The sequence below is a fragment of the Pseudophryne corroboree genome, chromosome 6 (assembly GCF_028390025.1).
Source record: "Pseudophryne corroboree isolate aPseCor3 chromosome 6, aPseCor3.hap2, whole genome shotgun sequence".
Taxonomy (NCBI): Eukaryota; Metazoa; Chordata; class Amphibia; order Anura; family Myobatrachidae; genus Pseudophryne; species Pseudophryne corroboree.
Window position 1 is genome coordinate 794,635,659 of NC_086449.1, and position 10,620 is coordinate 794,646,278.

Genomic DNA, 10,620 nt, shown 5'->3' on the forward strand with positions numbered 1-10,620 from the left:
CTATGACCCTCCTCCAAGCCTCAGTTAGATTTTTGTGCCCGGCCGAGAAGGGTGCAATCTAGGTGGCTCTCCTAAAGAGCTGCTTAGAGTAAAGGTGTGTACACATGGAGAGATTTATCTGTCCAATCTGTCTGGTGAGAACAAAAATCTGGTAATGGATGAGAGCAAATGACAATAGACCATTTGCTCCCAACCACTGGAAAATAGGCAATGGTTGTTCAAACAAATAGGTTAAATCAGTTTGTTTGGAAAAATGTGTTAAATCAAAAGTTTTAATCCATTTTCCAGTGTTTGGGAGAAAATGGTTGATTGTCATTTGCTCTCATCCATTGCCAGATTTTTGTTCTCACCAGACAGATTGGACAGATAAATCTCACCATGTGTACACGCCTTAAAAGTTTTTTAGGTTTTTTATTTTCAGTGAGTCCTGCTGGCAACAGGCTCACTGCTACGAGGGACTTAGGGGAGAGAAGTGAACTCACCTGCGTGCAGGATGGATTGGCTTCTTAGGCTACTGGACACCATTAGCTCCAGAGGGAGTCGGAACACAGGTCTCACCCTGGGGTTCGTCCCGGAGCCGCGCCGCCGACCCCCCTTGCAGATGCCGAAAAGTGAAGGTCCAGAAACGGCGGCAGAAGACTCTTCAGTCTTCATAAGGTAGCGCACAGCACTGCAGCTGTGCGCCATTGTTGTCAGCACACTTCATAGCAGCGGTCACTGAGGGTGCAGGGCGCTGGGGGGGGGCGCCCTGGGCAGCAATGATAGTACCTTATTCTGGCTAAAAATACATCACATATAGCCCCTGGGGGCTATATGGATGTATTTAACCCCTGCCAGGTCTCAAAAAAACGGGAGAAGAAGCCCGCCGAAAAGGGGGCGGGGCCTATTCTCCTCAGCACACAGCGCCATTTTCCCTCACAGAAATGCTGGTGGGAAGGCTCCCAGGCTCTCCCCTGCACTGCACTACAGAAACAGGGTTAAAACAGAGAGGGGGGGCACTTATTTGGCGATATGTATATATATATTAAAATGCTATAAGGGAAAAACACTTATATAAAGGTTGTCCCTGTATAATTATAGCGTTTTTGGTGTGTGCTGGCAAACTCTCCCTCTGTCTCCCCAAAGGGCTAGTGGGGTCCTGTCCTCTATCAGAGCATTCCCTGTGTGTGTGCTGTGTGTCGGTACGTGTGTGTCGACATGTATGAGGACGATGTTGGTGAGGAGGCGGAGCAATTGCCTGAAATGGTGATGTCACTCTCTAGGGAGTCGACACCGGAATGGATGGCTTATTTAAGGAATTACGTGATAATGTCAACACGCTGCAAGGTCGGTTGACGACATGAGACGGCTGGCAAACAAATTAGTACCTGTCCAGGCGTCTCAAACACCGTCAGGGGCTGTAAAACGCTCATTTACCTCAGTCGGTCGACACGGACACGGACACTGACTCCAGTGTCGACGGTGAAGAAACAAACGTATTTTCCTTTAGGGCCACACGTTACATGTTAAGGGCAATGAAGGAGGTGTTACATATTTCTGACACTACAAGTACCACAAGAAGGGTATTATGTGGGGTGTGAAAAAACTACATGTAGTTTTTCCTGAATCAGATAAATTAAATGAAGTGTGTGATGATGCGTGGGTTTCCCCCGATAGAAAATTATTGGCGGTATACCCTTTCCCGCCAGAAGTTAGGGCGCGTTGGGAAACACCCTTTAGGGTGGATAAGGCGCTCACACGCTTATCAAAACAAGTGGCGGTACAGTCTCCAGATAGGGCCGCCCTCAAGGAGCCAGCTGAGAGGCTGGAAAATATCCTAAAAAGGTATATACACACATACTGGTGTTATACTGCGACCAGCGATCGCCTCAGCCTGGATGTGCAGCGCTGGGGTGGCTTGGTCGGATTCCCTGACTGAAAATATTGATACCCTTGACAGGGACAGTATTTTATTGACTATAGAGCATTTAAAGGATGCATTTCTATATATGCGAGATGCACAGAGGGATATTTGCACTCTGGCATCAAGAGTAAGTGCGATGTCCATATCTGCCAGAAGATGTTTATGGACACGACAGTGGTCAGGTGATGCAGATTCCAAACGGCACATGGAAGTATTGCCGTATAAAGGGGAGGAGTTATTTGGGGTCGGTCCATCGGACCTGGTGGCCTCGGCAACAGCTGGAAAATCCACCTTTTTTACCCCAAATCACATCTCAGCAGAAAAAGACACCGTCTTTTCAGCCTCAGTCCTTTCGTCCCCATAAGGGCAAGCGGGCAAAAGGCCAGTCATATCTGCCCAGGGATAGAGGAAAGGGAAGAAGACTGCAGCAGGCAGCCCATTCCCAGGAACAGAAGCCCTCCACAGCTTCTGCCAAGTCCTCAGCATGACGCTGGGGCCGTACAAGCGGACTCAAGTGTGGTGGGGGGTCGTCTCAAGAGTTTCAGCGCGTAGGGGCTCACTCGCAAGTGGACCCCTGGATCCTACAAGTAGTATCCCAGGGGTACAGACTGGAGATTCGAGACGTCTCCCCCTCGCAGGCTCCTGATGTCTGCTTTACCAACGTCTTCCTCCGACAGGGAGGCAGTATTGGAAACAATTCACAAGCTGTATTCCCAGCAGGTGATAATCAAAGTACCCCTCCTACAACAAGGAAAGGGGTATTATTCCACACTATATTGTGGTACTGAAGCCAGACGGCTCGGTGAGACCTATTCTAAATGGGAAATCTTTGAACACTTACATACAAAGGTTCAAATCAAGATGGAGTCACTCAGAGCAGTGATAGCGAACCAGGAAGAAGAGGACTATATGGTGTCCCTGGACATCAAGGATGCTTACCTCCATGTCCCAAATTGCCCTTCTCACCAAGGGTACCTCAGGTTCGTGGTACGGAACTGTCACTATCAGTTTCAGACGCTGCCGTTTGGATTGTCCACGGCACCCCGGGTCTTTACCAAAGTAATGGCCGAAATGATGATTCTTCTTCAAAGAAAAGGCGTCTTAATTATCCCTTACTTGGACGATCTCCTGATAAGGGCAAGGTCCAGAGAACAGTTGGAAGTCGGAGTAGCACTATCTCAAGTAGTTCTACGACAGCACGGGTGGATTCTAAATATCCAAAATCGCAGTCGTTTCCGACGACACGTCTGCTGTTCCTAGGGATGGTTCTGGACACAGTCCAGAAAAAGGTGTTTCTCCCGGAGGAGAAAGCCAGGGAGTTATCCGAGCTAGTCAGGAACCTCCTAAAACCAGGAAAAGTGTCAGTACATCATTGCACAAGAGTCCTGGGAAAAATGGTGGCTTATTACGAAGCGATTCCATTCGGCAGATTCCACGCAAGAACTTTTCAGTGGGATCTGCTGGACAAATAGTCCGGATCGCATTTTCAGATGCATCAGCGGATAACCCTATCTCCAAGGACAAGGGTGTCTCTCCTGTGGTGGTTACAGAGTGCTCATCTTCTAGAGGGCCGCAGATTCGGCATTCAGGATTGGATGCTGGTGACCACGGAGGCCAGCCTGAGAGGCTGGGGAGCAGTCACACAGGGAAAAAATTTCCAGGGAGTGTGATCAAGTCTGGAGATTTTTCTCCACATAAATATACTGGAGCTAAGGGCAATTTACAATGCTCTAAGTTTAGCAAGACCTCTGCTTCAAGGTCAGCCGGTATTGATCCAGTGGGACAACATCACGGCAGTCGCCCACGTAAACAGACAGGGCGGCACAAGAAGCAGGAGGGTAATGGCAGAAACTGCAAGGATTTTTCGCTGGGCGGAAAATCATGTGATAGCACTGTCAGCAGTGTTCATTCCGGGAGTGGACAACTGGGAAGCAGACTTCCTCAGCAGGCACAACCTCCACCCAGGAGAGTGGGGACTTCATCGGGAAGTCTTCCACATGATTGTGAACCGTTGGAAAAGACCAAAGGTGGACATGATGGCATCCCGCCTGAACAAAAAACTGGACAAGTATTGCGCCAGGTCAAAAGACCCTCAGGCAATAGCTGTGGACGTTCTGGTAACACCGTGGGTGTACCAGTCGGTGTATGTCTTCCCTCCTCTGCTTCTCATACCCAAGGTATTGAGAATTATAAGACATAGAGGAGTAAGAACTATACTCGTGGCTCCGGATTGGCCAAGAAGGACTTGGTACCCGGAACTTCAAGAGATGCTCACAGAGGACTCATGGCCTCTGCCGCTAAGAAGGGACTTGCTTCAGCAAGTACCATGTCTGTTCCAAGACTTACCGCGGCTGCGTTTGACGGCATGGCGGTTGAACGCCGGATCCTAAGGGAAAAAGGCATTCCGGAAGAGGTCATTCCTACCCTGGTCAAAGCCAGGAAGGAGGTGACCGCACAACATTATCACCACATGTGGCGAAAATATGTTGCGTGGTGTGAGGCCAGGAAGGCCCCATGAAGAAATTTCAACTCGGTCGTTTCCTGCAAACAGGAGTGTCTATGGGCCTCAAATTGGGGTCCATTAAGGTTCAAATTTCGGCCCTGTCGATTTTCTTCCAGAAAGAATTGGCTTCAGTTCCTGAAGTCCAGAAGTTTGTCAAGGGAGTACTGCATATACAACCCCCTTTTGTGCCTCCAGTGGCACTGTGGGATCTCAACGTAGTTCTGGGATTCCTAAAATCACATTGGTTTAAACCGCTCAAATCTGTGGATTTGAAATATCTCACAGGGAAAGTGACCATGCTGTTGGCCCTGGCCTCGGCCAGGCGAGTGTCAGAATTGGCGGCGTTTGTCTCAAAAAAGCCCATATCTGATTGTCCATTCGGACAGGGCAGAGCTGCGGACTCATCCCCAGTTTCTCCCTAAGGTGGTGTCAGTGTTTCACCCGAACCAGCTTATTGTGGTACCTGCGGCTACTAGGGACTTGGAGGACTCCAAGTTGCTAGATGTTGTCAGGGCCCTGAAAATATAGTTTCCAGGACGGCTGGAGTCAGGAAAACTGACTTGCTGTTATCCTGTATGCACCCAACAAACTGGGTGCTCTTGCTTCTAAGCAGACTATTGCTAGTTGGATGTGTAGTACAATTCAGCTTGCACATTCTGTGGCAGGCCTGCCACAGCCAAAATATGTAAATGCCCATTCCACAAGGAAGGTGGGCTCATCTTGGGCGGCTGCCCGAGGGGTCTCGGCTTTACAACTTTGCCGAGCTGATACTTGGTCAGGGGCACACCCTGACTGAGGAGGACCTGGAGTTCTCTCATTCGGTGCTGCAGAGTCATCCGCACTCTCCCGCCCGTTTGGGAGCTTTGGTATAATCCCCATGGTCCTGACGGAGTCCCCAGCATCCACTTAGGACGTCAGAGAAAATAAGAATTTACTTACCGATAATTCTATTTCTCGTAGTCCGTAGTGGATGCTGGGCGCCCATCCCAAGTGCGGATTGTCTGCAATACTTGTACATAGTTATTGTTACAAAATCGGGTTATTATTGTTGTGAGCCATCTTTTCAGATGCTCCGCTGTTATCATGCTGTTAACTGGGTTCAGATCACAGGTTGTACAGTGTGATTGGTGTGGCTGGTATGAGTCTTACCCGGGATTCAAAATCCTTCCTTATTGTGTACGCTCGTCCGGGCACAGTATCCTAACTGAGGCTTGGAGGAGGGTCATAGGGGGAGGAGCCAGTGCACACCACCTGATCCTAAAGCTTTTACTTTTGTGCCCTGTCTCCTGCGGAGCCGCTATTCCCCATGGTCCTTACGGAGTCCCCAGCATCCACTACGGACTACGAGAAATAGAATTATCGGTAAGTAAATTCTTATTTTTTACCTCAGACCCCCTCCCAACAGAAAAAGACACCGTCTTTTCAGCCGCAGTCCTTTCGGTCCTATAAGAACAAGCGGGCAAAAGGACAGTCATATCTGCCCCGAGGCAGAGGAAAGGGTAAGAGAGGGCAGCAAGCAGCTCCTTCCCAGGAACAGAAGCCCTCCGCGGGTTCTGCAAAGCCCTCAGCATGACGCTGGGGCTTTACAAGCGGACTCAGGAGCGGTGGGGGGTCGACTCAAGAATTTCAGCGCGCAGTGGGCTTGCTCACAGGTGGACCCCTGGATCCTGCAGGTAGTATCTCAGGGTTACAGGTTGAAATTCGAGAAGTCTCCCCCTCGCCGGTTCCTAAAGTCTGCTTTGCCAACGTCTCCCTCAGACAGGGCGACGGTATTGGAAGCCATTCACAAGCTGTTTTCTCAGCAGGTGATAGTCAAGGTACCCCTCCTACAACAGGGAAAGGGGTATTACTCCACGCTATTTGTGGTACCGAAGCCGGACGGCTCGGTAAGACCTATTCTAAATCTGAAATCTTTGAACCTGTACATAAAAAAATTCAAGTTCAAGATGGAATCACTCAGAGCAGTGATAGCGAATCTGGAAGAAGGGGACTTTATGGTGTCCCTGGACATAAAAGATGCTTACCTGCATGTCCCAATTTGCCCTTCACATCAAGGGTACCTCAGGTTCGTGGTGCAAAACTGTCATTATCAGTTTCAGACGCTGCCGTTTGGATTGTCCACGGCACCTCGGGTCTTTACCAAGGTAATGGCCGAAATGATGATTCTTCTGCGAAGAAGAGGCGTATTAATTATCCCTTACTTGGACGATCTCCTGATAAGGGCAAGGTCCAGAGAACAGCTGGAGGACGGAGTAGCACTAACCCAAGTAGTGCTGCAATAACACGGGTGGATTCTGAATTTCCCAAAATCTCAGTTGACCCCGACAACATGTCTGCTGTTCCTGGGAATGATTCTGGACACGGTTCAGAAAAAGGTGTTTCTTCCGGAGGAGAAAGCCAAGGAGTTATCCGAACTTGTCAGGAACCTCCTAAAACCAGGAAAAGTGTCTGTGCATCAATGCACAAGAGTCCTGGAAAGGTTGGTGGCTTCTTACGAAGCAATCCCATTCGGCAGATTCCACGCACGAACTTTTCAGTGGGATCTGCTGGACAAATGGTCCGGATCGCATCTGCAGATGCATCAGCGGATAACCTTATCGCCACGGACAAGGGTGTCTCCTCTGTGGTGGTTACAGAGTGCTCATCTGTTAGAAGGCCGCAGATTCGGCATACAGGACTGGGTCCTGGTGACCACGGATGCCAGTCTGAGAGGCTGGGGAGCGGTCACACAGGGAAGAAACTTCCAGGGAGTATGGTCAAGCCTGGAGATGTCTCTTCACATAAATATACTGGAGCTAAGAGCGATTTACAATGCTCTAAGCCTGGCAAAACCCCTGCTTCAGGGTCAGCCGGTGTTGATCCAGTCGGACAACATCACGGCAGACGCCCACGTAAACAGACAGGGCGGCACAAGAAGCAGGAGAGCAATGGCAGAAGCTGCAAGGATTCTTCGCTGGGCGGAAGATCATGTGATAGCACTGTCAGCAGTGTTCATTCCGGGAGTGGACAACTGGGAAGCAGACTTCCTCCAGCAGACACGATCTACACCCGGGAGAGTGGGGACTTCATCCAGAAGTCTTCCACATGATTGTGAACCGTTGGGAAAAACCAAAGGTGGATATGATGGCGTCTCGCCTCAACAAAAAACTGGACAGGTATTGCGCCAGGTCAAGAGACCCTCAGGCAATAGCTGTGGACGCTCTGGTAACACCGTGGGTGTTCCAGTCAGTGTATGTGTTTCCTCCTCTGCCTCTCATACCCAAAGTACTGAGAATTATACGGCAAAGGGGAGTAAGAACGATACTCGTGGCTCCGGATTGGCCAAGAAGAACTTGGTACCCGGAACTTCAGGAGATGCTCACGGAAAATCCGTGGCCTCTACCTCTAAGACGGGACCTGATTCAGCAGGGACCGTGTCTATTCCAAGACTTACCACGGCTGCGTTTGACGGCGTGGCGGTTGAACGCCGAATTCTAAGGGAAAAAGGCATTCCGGAAGAGGTCATCCCTACACTGGTTAAAGCCAGGAAGGAGGTGACTGCACAACATTATCACCGCATTTGGAGAAAATATGTTGCGTGGTGCGAGGCCAGGAAGGCCCCCACGGAGGAATTTCAATTGGGTCGATTCCTACATTTCCTGCAAACAGGATTGTCTATGGGCCTCAAGTTGGGGTCCATTAAGGTTCAAATTTCGGCCCTGTCGATTTTCTTCCAGAAAGAATTGGCTTCAGTTCCTGAAGTCCAGACTTTGTAAAAGGAGTACTACATATACAGCCCCCGGTTGTGCCCCCAGTGGCTCCGTGGGACCTTAATGTAGTTTTGGATTTTCTCAAATCCCATTGGTTTGAGCCACTCAAATCGGCGGATTTGAAATATCTTACATGGAAAGTAACCATGCTACTGGCCCTGGCTTCAGCCAGGAGAGTGTCAGAATTGGCGGCTTTATCGTATAAAAGCCCATATCTGATTTTCCATTCGGACAGGGCAGAACTGCGGACGCGTCCTCATTTTCTGCCTAAGGTGGTGTCAGCGTTTCACCTGAACCAGCCTATTGTGGTGCCTGCGGCTACTAGCGATTTGGAGGATTCCAAGTTGCTGGACGTTGTCAGGGCATTGAAAATATATATTTCAAGGACGGCTGGATTCAGAAAATCTGACTCGCTGTTTATACTGTATGCACCCAACAAGCTGGGTGCTCCTGCTTCTAAGCAGACGATTGCTCGTTGGATTTGTAGCACAATTCAACTTGCACATTCTGTGGCAGGCCTGCCACAACCTAAATCTGTCAAGGCCCATTCCACAAGGAAGGTGGGCTCATCCTGGGCGGCTGCCCGAGGGGTCTCGGCATTACAACTCTGCCGAGCAGCTACGTGGTCGGGGGAGAACACGTTTGTAAAATTCTACAAATTTGATACCCTGGCTAAAGAGGATCTGGAGTTCTCTCATTCGGTGCTGCAGAGTCATCCGCACTCTCCCGCCCGTTTGGGAGCTTTGGTATAATCCCCATGGTCCTGACGGAGTCCCCAGCATCCACTAGGACGTTAGAGAAAATAAGATTTTACTTACCGATAAATCTATTTCTCGTAGTCCGTAGTGGATGCTGGGCGCCCATCCCAAGTGCGGATTGTCTGCAATACTTGTACATAGTTATTGTTACAAAAAAATCGGGTTGTTCTTGTTGTGAGCCGTCTGTTCAGAGGCTCCTACGTTGTCATACTGTTAACTGGGTTCAGATCACAAGTTGTACGGTGTGATTGGTGTGGCTGGTATGAGTCTTACCCGGGATTCAAAATCCTTCCTTATTGTGTACGCTCGTCCGGGCACAGTATCCTAACTGAGGCTTGGAGGAGGGTCATAGGGGGAGGAGCCAGTGCACACCACCTGATCCTAAAGCTTTATTTTTGTGCCCTGTCTCCTGCGGAGCCGCTATTCCCCATGGTCCTGACGGAGTCCCCAGCATCCACTACGGACTACGAGAAATAGATTTATCGGTAAGTAAAATCTTATTATTACATACTTTGTTCTTTACATAGCTGAATGTGCTGACAACAAAATCACACAAAAATTATCAATGGAAATCAAATTTATTAACCCATGAAGGTCTGGATTTGGAGTCCCCCTCAAAATTAAAGTGAAAAAAACACTACAGGCTGATCCAACTTTGATGTAATGTCCTTAAAACAAGTCAAAATGAGGCTCAGTAGTGTGTGTGGCCTCCACGTGCCTGTATGACCTCCCTACAACCCACACAAGTGGCTCAGGTAGTGCAGCTCATCCAGGATGGCACATCAATGCGAGCTGTGGCAAGAAGGTTTGCTGTTTCTGTCAGCTTAGTGTCCAGAGCATGGAGGCGCTACCAGGAGACAGGCCAGTACATCAGGAGACGTGGAGGAGGCCGCAGGAGGGCAACAACCCAGTAGCAGGACCGCTACCTCTGCCTTTGTGCAAGGAGGAACAGAAGGAGCACTGCCAGAGCCCTGCAAAATGACCTCCAGCAAGCCACAAATGTACATGTGTCTACTCAAACGATCAGAAACAGACTCCATGAGGGTGGTATGAGGCCCGACGTCCACAGGTGGGGGTTGTGCTTACAGCCCAACACTGTGCAGGACATTTGGCATTTGACAGAGAACACCAAGATTGGCAAATTTGCCACTGGCGCCCTGTGCTCTTCACAGATGAAAGCAGGTTCTCACTGAGCACATGTGACAGAGTCTGGAGACGCCAAGGAGAACGTTCTGCCTGCAACATCCTCCAGCATGACCGGTTTGGCAGTGGGTCAGTAATGGTGTGGGGTGGTATTTCTTTGGGGGACCGCACAGCCCTCCATGTGCTCGCCAGAGGTAGCCTGACTGCCATTAGGTACCGAGATGAGATCCTCAGACCCCTTGTGAGACCATGGCCCTCATTCCGAGTTGATCGGTCGCAAGGTGATTTTAGCAGAGTTACACACGCTAAGCCGCCGCCTACTGGGAGTGAATCTTAGCTTCTTAAAATTGCGAACAATGTATTCGCAATATTGCGATAACAAACTTCTTAGCAGTTTCAGAGTAGCTTCAGACTTACTCGGCATCTGCGATCAGTTCAGTGCTTGTCGTTCCTGGTTTGACGTCACAAACACACCCAGCGTTCGCCCAGACACTCCCCCGTTTCTCCGGCCACTCCTGCGTTTTTTCCGGAAACGGTAGCGTTTTCATCCACACGCCCCTAAAA